This window comes from Falco biarmicus, chromosome 2, assembly GCF_023638135.1.
Source record: "Falco biarmicus isolate bFalBia1 chromosome 2, bFalBia1.pri, whole genome shotgun sequence".
Lineage (NCBI taxonomy): Eukaryota > Metazoa > Chordata > Aves > Falconiformes > Falconidae > Falco > Falco biarmicus.
The window spans coordinates 4,509,605-4,525,350 of NC_079289.1; the positions used below are offsets into that span (position 1 = coordinate 4,509,605).

Sequence of the window (15,746 nt, forward strand, 5' to 3'; positions counted from 1 at the left end):
TTCAGGTGCTTCTGCAACTTCAGTTGCCATAAGAAACACATCCTCAGTTTAAAAAAAAAAAAAAAAAAAAAAAAAAAAAAGAAAGAAAAAGAGAATTGTGTATGCAGTCCCTGATGGGAGGGTAAAGGGGGGCAAGGAAGGATGGCAAAACCCTTCCTTCCCCTTGGAGCCCAGATGATGGGACAGAAGAGCTCTCCCTAACTTTAAGTACAGATAGGCAGAGACCACCTTAGAGGAAGCAGGGAAGGAAGAAAAAGCGTGGGCTTCGGAGCCTCAACCGCAGCTGAGCAAGTCCTTAGTTCAAGGCTGACACCAAGACAGGTTCAGGCAGACTTTAATGATGGTGCTCCATGGAGGTGAAGGAAAGGAGCTCTTAATTTCAGCTGGGAAGACTTTCTGCCAGACAAGGTTTACACAGCAACATTTTTTAAAAAGTTTTTGGGCCTTTTTCTTTTTTTTACTGTTGGGATATTGTTTTGGTTTGTTGAATGTTGCCAACACAAACACTTTCCTCTTTCTTGCACAGCCAGAAGAGGCCAGAACAACATATGATCTCAACTGTATGGTGACAGGAACCTCAGGTACCTACTTCCAAACTATTAACATCTAAAATATATGCAATTCAGTATCTCTTACTGGAAAGCAATATTCTGACAGTTACAGGCATTTCATAGAAACATTTTTTTAAAAAAAAAAAAATTATCTGAACAAATAAATCTAATAAATTTGTGCTGATATTTTGAAAGAATTTAAAGTTTTCATTTTAAAATAAAAGCAGTTGTATTTTCTCCATTTATGAAAAACAGTTTTCAGAACATTGGCATTTCCCCTACACGATGAGAGTCATCTTTATATGCTGCTCTAAATCACCAGCTCATTTCTGTTTCCAGGTCTCTGGCACGTCACCAGCATTACTGAGAATCTAAAGAACAGTTACTGGAAATGTTTTTATTTAACTAACTTCGTGTTCACAAAGCACATGTATAAATTTTAAGGGCTGCAATCCTGCAGTTTGATCTGTGCTATAAGATACAGGCATCAATTTTCAGTCTCCTTGACTTTAAAAAGATAGAAAGGTCACCTGTGATAGCTAAGAGGTACTGGGCCTTAATGCCAGCAAGCCACCCACTGAAAACAGTGGGAGTTTGGCCTGAATTAGGATTTCAGGATTTATCCCATAATGCCCCGTAACACTTCCCACACAGCACTACCTGACAGCTTTGGAAAATTGGCAAAATGTGAAGGACCTGCTGACAACATCTGAGATGAGGTTTCCAAGGCTATATTTTATAATTATTGAATTCAACCAATACCTGTTTGCATATGCATATAACTCTCACAATTCCACAGGGGTTTTAGCATGCTGATTTTAAAAGCAGTGGCTAAAAACACATCTCCAAAAGCTACTCAATGCCCAACTAACCATACTTTTAAAAGCAAAAAAACCACAAAGCAGGTGCATCCAGGACGTCACTTAACTTGTGCATAATCCCCCAGCTTTGGTTCGCTGCTGTTTTTTGTGATTAGGTAAGTAACACCAACAACAGATAGATGCTTTTCTAGAATGTCTTTCCAGCACCACCTCCCAAATTGCCATCTTCTCCCACAGATACCTCTAGAACAGCCCTACAATAACTACTGACTTCCCCAGCATGACCTGGGGCAAGGTGGATGGGTTTACAGCCAGGACACATCAAGGTCTGAGAGCCAATTGCTGTCCACACGGTGCCTTTGTGCCCAGATCTAATGGCAGGGATGCTCAAGAAACCAGTCTGCTACTGGCTGATGGTCTTTCCCATCCCTGTTCCACACTCTGATCTGGTCACTATTTCCTTAATTAAGTTGAACATTTCCCCTGAGGTTCAACCTAATCAGACCATCCTGCAGGGAGCCAACCAACAGCCAGGTCACATATTCCACAAGCCCAGGGCTTCATACAGTATTGCTGCTCTGAACAGGGGACCTGGCGCCTGCCCAAACTGAAGTCACCAGTTTCACTGACAACAGCACAGGGTTTGCAGCATCCAGTTCTTACATGGATCCTTTATTTGGATCCCTGGATGCAGCAGGGGCTTGCACATGACAGGATCAACACCTACGGTGTAAGTCAGATCAGACCCCTGTGAAAAAAATAAAAAATCAAGGCAGCAACTGGGACACAATACATAAGGATTCGGTGCAGCCTCTGTAGCAGTTGCAGCAGCCCCCTGACAACCAACAGAAAAAAAAAAACCAGAGAAAAGAAAAAAGTTTCAAAGGTATCCAATGGAAAGCAGGCCTTTCGGGGATTGAAACACGACTCATTTTGGAGCAAGAGTCAAACTAAGCACACAGGCTGCTGAAGAGACCAGACAGGTTCCAATTTAAAACAAATTACAAGAAGACTTCCACGGATTAGGTGGTATGCTTGCGTTTTACCATGAAACTGGTCATTTTCTTAAGATGATCTAAACGCAGGAGAAGGCAAGAAGCCTGACTCAAAGGGGGGAGGGGGGGAGAAAAAAAGCAGCCAAAAAAATCCCATAGTTGTCATGTTTATGACTTATGTTTTCTAGACAGGAAATCTTTGGAGCAAGCAAAAGCCTGCCTGCCCTCCACTTCATAAACTCTTGATATTACAATCACATACTTAAAATATTACCTTCTTGAATGATGCAAATTAAAAGGCATAAGTAATTCTCTGACATACTACTGAAAACCACACACCAACATGAAATAGCAATTTATTGCATGCAAGTCCATTAAACTATTACTTACAGTGTAATAAACAGCAGCCACACAAGATACCACTGTCACCACGGAGCAGAAACCCTAGGGAATTCCTCACCCCTGGCCCTGGGAGTTTGAGTGAGAGAAGCTGAACTGCTCCTGCTTGGAGCAGGGTTTAGTCCCCCAGAAAGACTGCAGTACCTCAGCTAACACAGCAATTGTCCCGTAATTAACATGCATGCTTTATAGGCAATAAAACAAAAGGGACCCTTAACTTCAAAAGTTTTTTTTAAGGCAAAAGCAGTGGAAAGTTTTTCAAATGATGACTGTGAAAGGACAAAGAGAGGAGACAACTGTGACGGACGATGGTCATGGGAGACCAGGGTTCACAGGCCATATCGACAGCAGTTTGATTTTCGCAGAGGGAATGTGGTTACCGACCACTCAGAGAGCCCTGAATGAGAAGGCAGGCTGGCAAGCCAGAACAAGACACCCAGCTCCACAGGCTAGACAAAAGCTTGGGTCTCTGAGGCTTTTTATTTTTTCCTCCTCTTCCAGAGTTAAAACTGGGATGCCATCAGTTCCTCTTTCCCAAATGGAATGCCCTCTGAGAGCAAACCAGATTTCAAAGCTTTCTAACAACCACACGGAACACGCTGCCAGAGCTTGCTGCTTCCATCTGAGCATTCAGGACATCTGCAGCGTGGTCTTGGGATCAGGGCACAGCTACAGTTGGATATTGTCCAGGGGTATTTTAGGAGAATGAATCAAATTGCCACACAAACGTAATTGCCAAGTTTCAGTCTAATGTTACAGCAATTTTTTTCGACATGTTTTATTTCAGAGGACAGACTGGTGAACTAATATTTTGTTATCAGTATGTTCAAGTCCTCTAACGCAATGTCCATATCTTTGGTAAGGGATAGGATTCCTTTTCCTTCTACTTTTGATAAGAGAAAGCACTACAAATTCTTTGTCCAGCCTGGAAAAAAAGATTTGGATAGACTGAGTTTAAGGCAGTCAGAGAGAGAGAGTCAGTGAGAGATGCAAAGTAGTATTCTTGAATGACCTATTCCCTCCCAAAATCCACAAATTTGGAGCAGAGGATGTTTGGTCCTCTGCTTTTTCTTCCAGGAGTCCCTTCAAGAAAGCCAGCCTGCAAGACATTCGCTGAATATCTGATCGCTGCATTACTTGATGCTTTCAATTCTTGCAGCCCACACAGAGCCAAATCATCATCTGGGAAACAAGGTTTCCCTGCTTCCAATGCCACAGTATTTAAGAGGTCAAATTCTGACCCCTTCTGAAAAGGCTGCCCAGAAAACATGCGCAAGATTAGCACATTTCTGTGCTCCCATCACCAAATCGCTGTCCACCCAGCTCTTGTCCAGTGCAAGACTCTGTTTCCGAGCCTTGGAGGCATCTCGCAGCACCTCAGAGAACCCAAATGATCTGCGTGCACTAACATGCATTTGGACCATCTGTTAAACCCACAAGGCATCCACCGTCAGATCTGTAAAGAGTGGGGAGTCACTGGTAGGTAGCAAGTACGATTTCCTCTTCACTATTTCTTTTAAAAAATGTTTTGGTCCCAGTTACCACGGAACTGGAAAGTCACTTAAAGAGGACTTTTTGCTCACAGCGCCACATGAGATTTCAGGTATCAGAGTAAGGCTGAGCTATCCAAAATCCAAGTCATTTGTCCACCCTGTTCCCATTACAGAGCTGGGAACTCCATAAGGCTCTCCAGGCTGGACGACAGCACCTTCTCCACCAGACAAAGCTTCCTGAACATAGGGTTAGAATCTGCCACTACTTGATAGATGTGACTGGGGGATCAACCCCTACTCATGGTTTGTTCAAGGTGTTCATTTAAATCAAAGCAGCCACCTCTAGGAACAAAGACTGAAAAAAATATTTTTGCTTACAGAGCAAGAATCTGCTTTAGTAGAATACTGAGTTGGTTGGACTGTACTACCATGTGAACTGTGCCTCTTCAGGATTTCAGAGCAAACAAATCCACAAACTTTTAATCCAGAAAGTGAGAAGATAAAAGAGATTTATTTAAAGAGATTACAGACCCCTAAACCAGTTACAAAAGCCATGTCATTCTGTAACACTGTTCACAAGAACTGAGTTCAACCTTCCAAAACCTGTCATTCTGCGTTATTGTATTTTTGAACTTGAGAGGGCTGTACCCCAGCACCGAGCTTCAAGCCTAACAGCCTCTTTGTCTGAAGATGACTGACCGTAGCAAAAAAATCAAGTTAAGGAGTGTGAAAAGTGGCTTCAGATCTATTTAGCAGGTGTACGATTCCAAACACCAGCTTGATAACTAGCATCCACAGACACAGGAGGCACCAACCATAACTCAAAGGAGGGATGGGTCCCAGTCTACAGTCACATGGAAGCACCAAAAATCCATGTTTTTTTTCCTCCAACTCTCTTAAGTTCTTCCAGGGATTCGAGAAAGGAGAGAAGGGCTCTATTATTGCTCTATTCTACTTTGCACGGGATTCCCTGAAAGTAGAAATTCCCCCCTTCCTCTTACCTTTTAGCATGATCTTCAAGCAGGAAGATGTATTTTAAAGAGAGCTCGAGTCTGAGTGAACCACACCTTCCTACTCCACAAGCGAGACAAAATGCTCCAAAGTCACGCTCTGTGTAGTGACGGAAACAAAGATTTCTATCAATTTCCTCAGAGCCCTGCAGAGTCGATGAAAATCATTTAATTATCAAGTCACGAACACCACTGACCCCCTGGAGCCTCATGGGCTTGGAGCAGTTTCTGAAGAGCAAGCCACACTTCTGGAGGTGACCCCCCGGCCTCGAGCAAAAGCACTGTTGGCTGGAGCTGCAACGATCCAAAGCGACGGGCTAATGACAGCATCGCTTGAGCATAATCTGTCCTGCAGGACAACCGTTACCGCTTCCAGGTCCCAAGAGAATTCTACTAAGAGATATCAGAGGAAATATTTTTGCAGAAATCCGCTCACACACACAAAGGTGGAGAAGGAAACAGCACAAAGCTCTCCAACACAACCTTGCTTGCTCTTGTGCTAGTTACAGAAATCCACGGTAGCCCAGACTTCAGCATAAACATTAGCCACTCAGGTACGTACCCTGGGCTCCAGGCAGCTCGACACATCTGCCCGTGCTCCAAATACACCTCTGATGGCAGTGCAGACTGAGCCCCAGAGACAAGCCGAGACCCAGGTGACAGAGATTCCAACATGATAGCGCTATTTCAACAGAAGCTCGAGCACAGCCCCAGTTCCCTCTAAAAATGAAAGGCTTGGTGGGACAATTCATGTGATTAAGGCTACACAAAGCCTTGAGACATTTGCTGGGTCACGATCCAGCTGATTCTAAGAATCTGTATGCAGGCTGTTTACCCAGAAATTAACCTACTGCCTTGGTAAGTGTTGCTTAATTTAGAAGAGTGATTACTTACAGCACCTGCTGCTAGCCTTACAGTCTTTGATATGCCAGCTTCTCCAAAATTAATGCTAAGTGTTCTAAAATTATTTACAGAAGTAATTAAGGAAAAGACTAAAAAAAGAGCGCTAAATGTATAACGTAACAATCAGTTGGGTTATCAGCAGCAATTGAAACTGTAATTTCCAAAGCAAACAGCATGAGTTAAGGCAGCCTGAGCTGAAGTCGTGCAGTCGGTCCCTGCAGCAGACTCAGCCAAGTGTAACCGCAAACACATTGCACAGGCTACACACACCGGTGTTACGTGCAACACCACCGCCTCAGGAGAAGCTCCACACAGCAGGAGAACCTTTCCAAAGAGGTGTCCTGCCTGTAAAGCCACATTACCTATAGGCTTTAAATCTAAAGCCTAATACACAGGAGCCTTGTCATGCAAGTGTAGCGCCTTTTGGAGTAATTGAGTGCTGAGGTCAGCAGGCAATAGATGGAGGAAGAAAAGGGAAGAAGGGAGAGCTGAGGAACTGGCTCAGTTCTCAAGGCCTTACTCCTCCTCTAGAAGCTTCTGTTCACATCTACAAAGGGGGACTCAGAAGTCCACGGGCCCCGATGGGATGCACCCATGAGTGCTGAGGGAGCTGACAGGTGTCTTTTTGTGAGGCCAGTCTAGATAATTTTTTATCAATCATGGGGATTGGGAAAAGTGCCCACAGACTGCAGGAAAGCAAACATCACTCCTAATCTTCAGCGAGGACCCAGGGAACTACAGGTGGGCCTACAGGAACCTCATGAAGTTCAGGAAGGAGAAATGAAAAGCGCTTCATCCAGGGAGGCACACCTCCAGGCTCCTGAATATGCTGGGGGTTACCCAGCTGGAAAGCAGCTTGGCACAAAAGGACCTAGGGGTGCTGGTGGACACCAAGCTGGACACGAGCCAGCAATGGGTCCTTGCAGCAAATGGCATCCTGTGCTGCATTGCAGAAAGTCCTGGTGACAGATCAAGGGAGGTGATCCTTCCCCTCTGCTCAGCACTGGTGAGGCCACACCTGGAGGGCTGTGTACAAGGGAGCCCAGCACGGGACAAGAGAGACATGGGCAGGCTGGAGAGGGTCCAGCAAAGGGCCACGAAGATGCTGAGGGGACTGGAGCATCTTCCCTATGATGAAAAGTTGACAGAGCTGGGACCGTTCAGCCTAGAGGAGAGAAGGCTTGGGGGAACCTCATCAATGTACATCAATACCTGCAGGGAAGGTGCAAAACCAACAGAGCCAGGCCCTTCTCAGTGGAGCCCAGTGCCAGGGGCACAAACGGAAACACAGAAAGGTCCCTCTGAACATCAGGAAACACTTTTTTACTGTGAGGGTGACCAAACACTGGCAGAGATTACCCAGAGAGGTTGTGGAGTCTCCTTCCTTGGAGATATTCAAAAGCCACCTGGACGCAGTCCTGGGCAAATGGCTCTGGGTGACCCTGCTTCAGCAAAGGGTGTTGGACCAGATGACCACTGCAGATCCCTTCTACCTTCAAGTGGCCTGTGATTCTGTGAAGACACGTACCTAAAGGCATACCGGTATCAAGAAAAGCTCTTCCCATAATTTCAAGAGGCAGGGCAAACCTTCACCTTAATTTCAACTACTGAATGTATGTTTCACTCCGTTTGAAAAACAGTGACATTCCAGTAATGGTAACTGAGACGTTGGATGCTTCCTTCCAGGGAAAGGAAGAGTTCAGAATTAAATATGGAACCCTTTCCCACACAGGTCTGTCTCAGACAAGAGTCAGTCCACTCACTCATGTCCACGTAAGTTGGAAGCAATTCAAGTTTGGGGGCTTATTTCTGTTCCTAATCAAGACAGAAGTTATTTGCAAAAGTTCAGCTGGGATCTTAAAACCTCCTTCATGCATTCAGAAGGACTTTTTCAGCAGCTTGAAAACATCTAACAGACTATGCCTGCTTCCTCCCCTGACCCATATATATCAATGTAGAAAAGCTGCAAGTGGCCAAAAAGGTTTGCCTTTTAGGAGATGGAACAAAGCACATAACATTCCTGTCTGAGTGCAACAAAAACAGTTTGAACAAGGTTTCAAAAGGTCGCAGTCGTTACAGCCTCCCCGAACTAGAGGCACCCAGTTACAATTCAAGCTACGCAGCTCATCTCTTTCAAGCCCAAAAGCTTAGCTAAGTTAGCAGGTCTTTTGGGGACACTAAGCAGAGTATTGGAGTGCCTCAACTCCAGACACTGGCTGTATCTGAAGCCAAAAAAAACAGAAGTCAAACTCACAAGTACTGAGGTTTAGCAGATCTATGCGATCTGTGAGGGCAAAAAGCTCACTTCACCCATTATTTCACAGCTGTGCAGCAGTCCAGAAAGCATCACACTTCACATTTATTATTCCTTTGGATGTTCTTACGTCTTTGCTTGTGGCTTATGTATTCAAGTGTCTTCTAATCTGTGCAGCTTTCTAAAAGAACCAGCTATCGGCTGTTTCTCTGCATAATGAATTAACAAAGGCTTGGAATAAAAAAAATACCCTGAAACTGTTTTCAAAGGGAAAATGAGCAATGGTTTCTGCAGGAAAGGGTAATACTCCCCCAACCCCTCGGCCAACTTTTTCTGCTTACACTAGGGGCTCATAAAATTTCAGGATCTTCTTCTAAATTTTAAGCAATGCACAGAAAATCACTCCTCCAGAAAACACTACTTGGTGACAAAACGTTACTGATGTGGGTGAAGAACAGCTTCTTCTGGGTAACACAGAATACCTGAACGTGCCCAATAGCTCCACTACTCATGTATAAACCGAGGACACTAAGTGAGCTGAGAAAGTTCACACATTTACAGCAGAGGAGAAACACCATGTGGGTTTCCAGACTTCTGTCCTGTCCTGCTCTGGTTCCGAGTTTTCTGCTGCCACCCTCCAACCCCCTGTGACTTTTGCAAGCGACTCCAGAGCAAGGCAGAGAGCAGGGATCTGCCAGCTGCGGCAGGCTGCCAGGGAAACTGCTGGCTCTGGTACCACACTCAGAATGGAAACAGCGCAGAGAGAGTGGAGCAGGAGCTGGCAGTGCTTGCCATCCTCGCCCATCTCCTGTGCAGCCTCCCCCCATCAGGAACATTGGCACTGCTCACTCTCTTTTTCCTTTCCTCCTGAATAAACCTCACAGGTTTGTTCCTGGTTCAAACTATCAAGCGATTACAACACTTCATCCTGCTTGCTGCAGGGCCCGAGTGGCATGAAGCAGAGATTTTGATCACTGGTCCTGGCATAGTTTATGCTGTTCTTGTTCTGACCACCTATACCAGGGATGGAATTTTCATTTCAGGACCCTCTCTCTGGAAAACCATTTTGTCATCAGAAATTTCTCTATACTCTCTGCACTCTGACATGCTTAAAGCCCTCAGCACACCCTCTCAGATTTACATAGAGTCATAGAATGGTTGAGGTTGGAAGGGACTTTAAAGACCAGCCAGTCCCACCCCCCTGCCAGGGGCAGGGCCCCCTCCCCCCAGCCCAGGCTGCTCCCAGCCCCGTCCAGCCTGGCCTTGAGCCCTGCCAGGGATGGGGCACCCACAGCTGCTCTGGGCAGCCTGGGCCAGCGCCTCGCCGCCCTCGTGGTAAAGAATTTCTTTCTTATATCTAATTTAAATCTAAATCTCCCCCCTTTCAGTTGAAAGCCATTCCCCCTTGTCCTGTCACTGCATGCCCTTGTAAAAAGCCCCTCTCCAGCGTCCTTATCGGCCCCTTTAGGCACTGGAGCTGCTCTAAGGTCTCCTTGGAGCCTTCTCTCCTGCAGGCTGAACAAGCCCAACTCTCTCAGCCTCAACATGACTGACATGGCCCTTGTTCCCCGCTTCCCCCATGTGACACCCGACTGAATCTCTGCTGACCTCCCCTAGATGCACATGCCCCAACCTAAGCACTCACCCCACAGCAAGGCACACCCAAGTTGTGACATGACCATCAGACTCCTCTCTGTCTAAAGTGAAAGTGCACTCATTTCCATCACTCCACTGAACACCTGAAGAACATCTATTCCAGGCAGTTTGTCTTTGCCCCATCTCTGCTGATCTGGTCCTCCAAAGTGTTTCCTCCTCTCATAGGAGACTGATGGCTGATGCCCATCAGCTCCGTACAACTGCAAAGCCCCAGCATCACTGGTTACTTCCCATCAGTTTTAAGTCCAAATACTTTTCAGACTGACGGCAAGAACTGCCACTTCAATAAAACATTAAACAGTTGAGCATCAAAAGTTTCCTCCGATTCATGTAAGACAACAACTTATTTTGACAAGAGAACCCAAATATCTAGATATTCTCTAGAGACAGCTCTCAGGGCAAAGAACAGAGGTATAACAAAAGCAACATGGACATCACTCAGTGACATTGGTGTTTGAGCCTGGCTTAACACAGTAAAAAGGAAAGGTATCTGCCCTTTGTATCACTGGATAAAACAAACAGACATGCCGAAAACTCTCCAGGGTTTTTACTTCAGAAATTGCTGGCCACCACCAGGTTCAGCAGGATACCACAAGGTCGCAACTGTGCAGTCTGTCAACAATTTAGTTTCTTCAACACTACACTGAGACTTTGATAACAGGGTAGTAAAACTACCACCAGTACATAAGACTTGCTGAAAGGGATGCTCACTTCAGCCACTGTAAACAAGCACCAGATGCTAACAACCTGCCAGGGTTTACTCAAATAATTAATTAGTATCTTTACAGAGTTTGTGGTTTGGTTTTCATATTTCTCTTTGTGCACAGTGAAAGAGATTCTCTTTTATTTATATACCCTGCTGCCAGTACTGCAACAATAGAGTTTTAACACCTTTATTCCTTCTTTTTTCTTAAGAGAAAAACACTAAACAAACAGAAGACCATGCACATGCCCTGGATTTTCCCACCTTAACGGCACAGAAACATTTTACTCATCTGCTCCCTGTCCCTTCCAGGCTTTACAACTCAAATAAAATTTTAGTTGACAGCATGTAAAAAACAAAAACAAGGAATACACAACCAGCTCTAAAAGGTTGGTTTGTGACTTCCAGTGCAATTTGTTTTCATTCTCGAAGATTCAGAGAATCACCTTGACCCAATCCCACTAGCATTACTACTAAATCTGAAGCAACTCAACTGGGGGGGACCAGACTTTGATTGCAACATGCGCCCCTGTTCCAAAGAGGTGGGTGAATGGAGTGTTGCAATTAATACCCTGGCACCAGGCATAGTGGCAGAAGTTGTCTGAACCAGCACCAAGCCGTGGCTGAAAGGGCTTGGAAGCAGATTCACATCCCGTTTGATTATTCCCACTACAGGGACAAGAACCTCGGGCAGAGCTGCAGCTGCCACCCCTGTATCTGCCCAGAACCACAAGTTAGTGGCCCAAAATAAAGCTGTGAGAAGTCAGTCCCTTTGCATTGATTCAACCCCTCTGGCTGTCAGCCAGCCCAGAGCAAGTCCCACAGGTAGAGAGAACTGAAGAGAGATCAGAATCAGGCCTCCCATCAGTGAGGCAACCGATTTCACTGGCCTCTTCAGCAGTCCCTCAGGGCTGTTTTCACTCTCTCATGAGAATCTGGGATATAGTTATGTAAAACAGATTCCTCACCCTTAATTAAAATAAAGTTCACATGCACACCCTGCTGAAGGCAGCATTAAAAAAAAAAAAATCACTCCTATGAGGGATAAGTCACTTATAATTAAAAAAAAAAATCTCAGCATGCACACAAGGGAGTGTCTAACGCTTGCCAGCCACCTGGATAATCACTTCCTATGAAAAGCTGTGGAAGAGAGCCCTGGGGAAAGGAAGGGTCATGCAGACTCTCTTGCAAAGGCAATGCATGTAGGCTTTGCTCTGCACAGGCGAGTACCGCAAAGCCTGTTGTCACCAAATTCCACCTATTCTGAGGCCACAAGCACCAATTCTTCTCCACTACACTAGCATGCACTTTCAGCTATTTTAAAATCAAAGCTCATCTTGTTGTATCAAAAGTTCCCTGGCTGTGATAGCATGGGAGCTGACGGATGTTTCATACTCAGCTTTACCTGCTGACTTAATCATTTAAACCTCATCCACATTCCTCCCCTCCTTCTCAAAAGGAAGAGTCCCAGCCATTTTAGCTCCTCCTTGGAAGGCAGCCCATCTCTTTGACCCTTGCAGCTGCAATACCACTATGTCCTTTTGGAGATGTGGAGACCAGAACTGCACATCACATACAATATATGGGTGCAACAGTCATTTACACTGAAAGGAAATGGTATCGCTCATCCCTTTCCTGATGAGGATGGTGGCTTTTTGGTTGCTGCTGCAGTGGTGTTTCCCTCCCCGTCCTGAAAAGTGAAATTATCCCAAATTTTTTACTTCCTATTATTCATGCGGCTTTCAAACTATAAAATAACCTTTCCTCCAAACTTGTAAGAGCTTAAGATCTTGACAGAGACTGTCTGAAAATCCAAATATATTGCATTCACTTTAAGCCTTTCTTACTGACACCCCGCAAAACTTCATGGGGTAGGGCAGCAGGATTTTCATTTTCAGAAGCCACATTAACTCTTTCCAAACAATTAACATTTATCCGTGTATTCAGAGATCCTTATTACAGACCCTTCCATTCCTGATAGCACGACTCTCTGGTGTGCTGTTCCCAGGATCCCCTCCAGACCCCTTTTTATAGATGGGAGTTACACTAGCAGCTCCCCAGTCCTCTGGCACAGCGACTGTCTGTGGTGATAAATTATACAGCTTGGCCAGCAGTTCAGCAGTTTCACATTCAAGTTCGTCAGGACTCTTGGTTGAACGCCATCTAGCCCTGGTGACTTAATAAAATCTAACTTATCTATTCGGTCTGAATTCTTCCTTTTGCATTTATCTCAAATTTGTTTCTCTGATTTATTGGCCACAAAAAGGTGCACTTGGTGTGGGAATGTCCCCCGTACCTTCAGCAGTTGCTATTCTCTGCTATGGCTTTATCAACACCAAGTAACCTTTTTAACACCTCCCAAGGTGTCACCAAGCACTCCCCACGATACTCTAATCCTAATGGATTATGTTCTAATTTATCTAATATCTATGTCCTAATGGATATAAAAAGCAAAGCCCTAACATCTCAGAAGAGCAGTCCCAAGACAGACTGTTTCACCTACTCACTGTGCCCGCTCTCCCCCATAGCAACCTGTGCCTGGGCTGGGCTGCCACCCTGCCTTTCCTTCCTGCTTGCAGTTTCAGATACCATAAAGAGATCAGTGGGATTAAACCGTGTCACCGTGGCAGCCAGCTCCACTGTGATACAGGATGGAGATCTGAGCACTAACAATGCAAGTTTGGGACCCGAGCTACCAGGGCCTGAAGCAGGGTTTCTGTCTAGGCTCCTCCTGATAGAGATAGCTGGCACAAATGGAAAAGTAACTTTTGTGCAATGTGATGACATTGATGCCAGGCAATTCGGGGTGCAAACAACTGCAGATTTAAATGTTTTATCCTGGCTGAAGTACTAAAAGCTGGCACCTTCCTTGCTGCCTGTCTGTTCCTCACCAGCACATCCCAGTAACACAAGTTGAATGAAAACGCTCCTTTCAGTGAGGCTGTGTGTGAAGTTACCTGCCTGCACAGGCACTTGCAGAGTGAAGACTGAAAGTTTCCTTCTTCCACACCCTCCATTCCTTGGCATTTATGCCCTTCAGAAGCCCATAAACAGTCCTGCACTCCTCCTCATTTTAGAAAAACTACACAAGTATATAGCTCTTTTATCTTCCTCTTGCGTCAGTCCCTCCAGCCCCAAAGTCATTTCTGTTGCTTTCCTTCAATTTCCTCCTGTTTATCTGCTAGAAAGTAACAAGGATCAAAGGCAGCAATTACTTCAGAAAAAAAAAATACCCCCACCCCTCACTGATTAGCAACATCAGACCCAATTCTCCAAAAGATACTTGAGAGTTTTTAAAAATACTTTACCAGCTTAGGTGCCAAATCCCAACAGTTTCCGAGGGAATCAAGCACCCACGCGCTTTCTGGATTCCCACTAGATGCCTACCCACATCTTTTAGTATGTAACCACATTAAACACTCTACTTTTGTTCTCAAGGTTAGGCTCTCTAAGTGCTAAGACAGTGCCTGGACGTTCCCACTGAAACCCATAGGCTGCTGAGAGAGTTATGTCCCGAGGTCAGGGAAGGGGGGGGAGGGAAAGAAGGAAAAAAACAAAGGGGGGGGGGTGGGGAAGACAGGGAAAACAACAACGCATAAGGGGTTTTTTTGTTCCTTCATGCCCAGCAGATCTTACCGAATACCTGCTGCACAGATCCTGACAGCATGAAAATTTGTCATCTAGTTTTCCATCTTGGCTACGAATTCTAAGGCACAAATATTGCCATACTGTATGTATTTCAGGGCATTCTGAGATAAAGCAACATTATGCTATAGCAGAAATGTGTTTTCCTGTTCCTTCCTGTACCTGCTGCTTCTGTGTTTGCCCTTTACACCTGCTGGACACAAGACAGTGTATTACTTCACCAGCATAGTTGTGTTTTATGTTGTGAGCCTTTACGGGCACCATTTAGGCAGAAGGTTGCAAGGAATCTCAGCATCTCCTTGAATAAGCCACCAAGCATTGGTACAAGACAGGATTCCTGTGCTATAGCACTTTGACTATGACCTGAAGGACTGCAAGGTGGAAGTAGAACAGCAAAAGAGCAGGATTATTTAATAATGTTTGTGTGACTGGCACTAGCAACTTAATTCTGTCTTGGATTGAACTATAGTGCCAGCTGGGCACCAGCAAGAAGTTTGGGCCCAGCTTATAACCTGCTGGGAAAAAACAACCTTCCAATTCTCACTCCTCTTTTCAAGACTGAAGGAACATATGTGTATATGTGTATATATATATATATCTACAACACAAGACATTATGGAGGTAGGTGATATGAGAATCCCAAAAGTGCTCTGCTACACTAACAAAAAACTCACTAGGCAAAGCATGGAAGTCCCTACACAGCATGAACAGGGATCACAGGCTTCATGCTTCCACATGGAATCAGAGGATCCAGAACACCACCACGACCACAGGAGTGGGGAGAAACACACTGTGATTTTCTGTCAGGCTTTCTCCAAAATACATTTATTAAAACACAGAGAGCCAGTTAGAGAGGAGTCAAAATCCATTTGGTACCAAGAACTTTCAGATACGAAGCATAAGCAGGTCCAGCAGAACCTTACCAGGCAGGTGTTAGAGGCTCACAGAGCATGGGGAGAAGTTGGTAAGAACAAAATAACCAAAATAACAAGTATACAGCAGATACTGTAATAAGAGGGTCATCTTTCAGGAGTTAGAAGGCACTTAACTTGTGAGCTAATTCTGAGAAGCCACCAGATCTAGCCATATGTCTTACAGTCCTTACATCCAGGTTTCAACCTACAGACAGCTCCGTGATCTCTAGTACTACCCCACAGCTACATTCACTCATACAGCTCTGTTAAGTTTTCTGCCAGGTCAGCTCACAGCCAAGTGCTGAAAGGGAAAAGAACCCTTGCCTTTGGATGGCTGCGTGCCATGAGAAGCTCAGCTGTGTCGAGCTTCATCCCCCGATCACAGCCTCCAAAAAAACTCAA

At 45.1% G+C, this 15,746-nt stretch overlaps 1 protein-coding gene across 3 annotated transcripts in view; it reads right to left on the bottom strand.

Annotated features, from left to right (window-relative positions):
• PAK1 (p21 (RAC1) activated kinase 1) overlaps nt 1-15,746 on the bottom strand; it is a 73,584-nt gene that overhangs the window by 47,872 nt on the left and 9,966 nt on the right. The gene's annotated exons all lie outside the window — the stretch shown is intronic.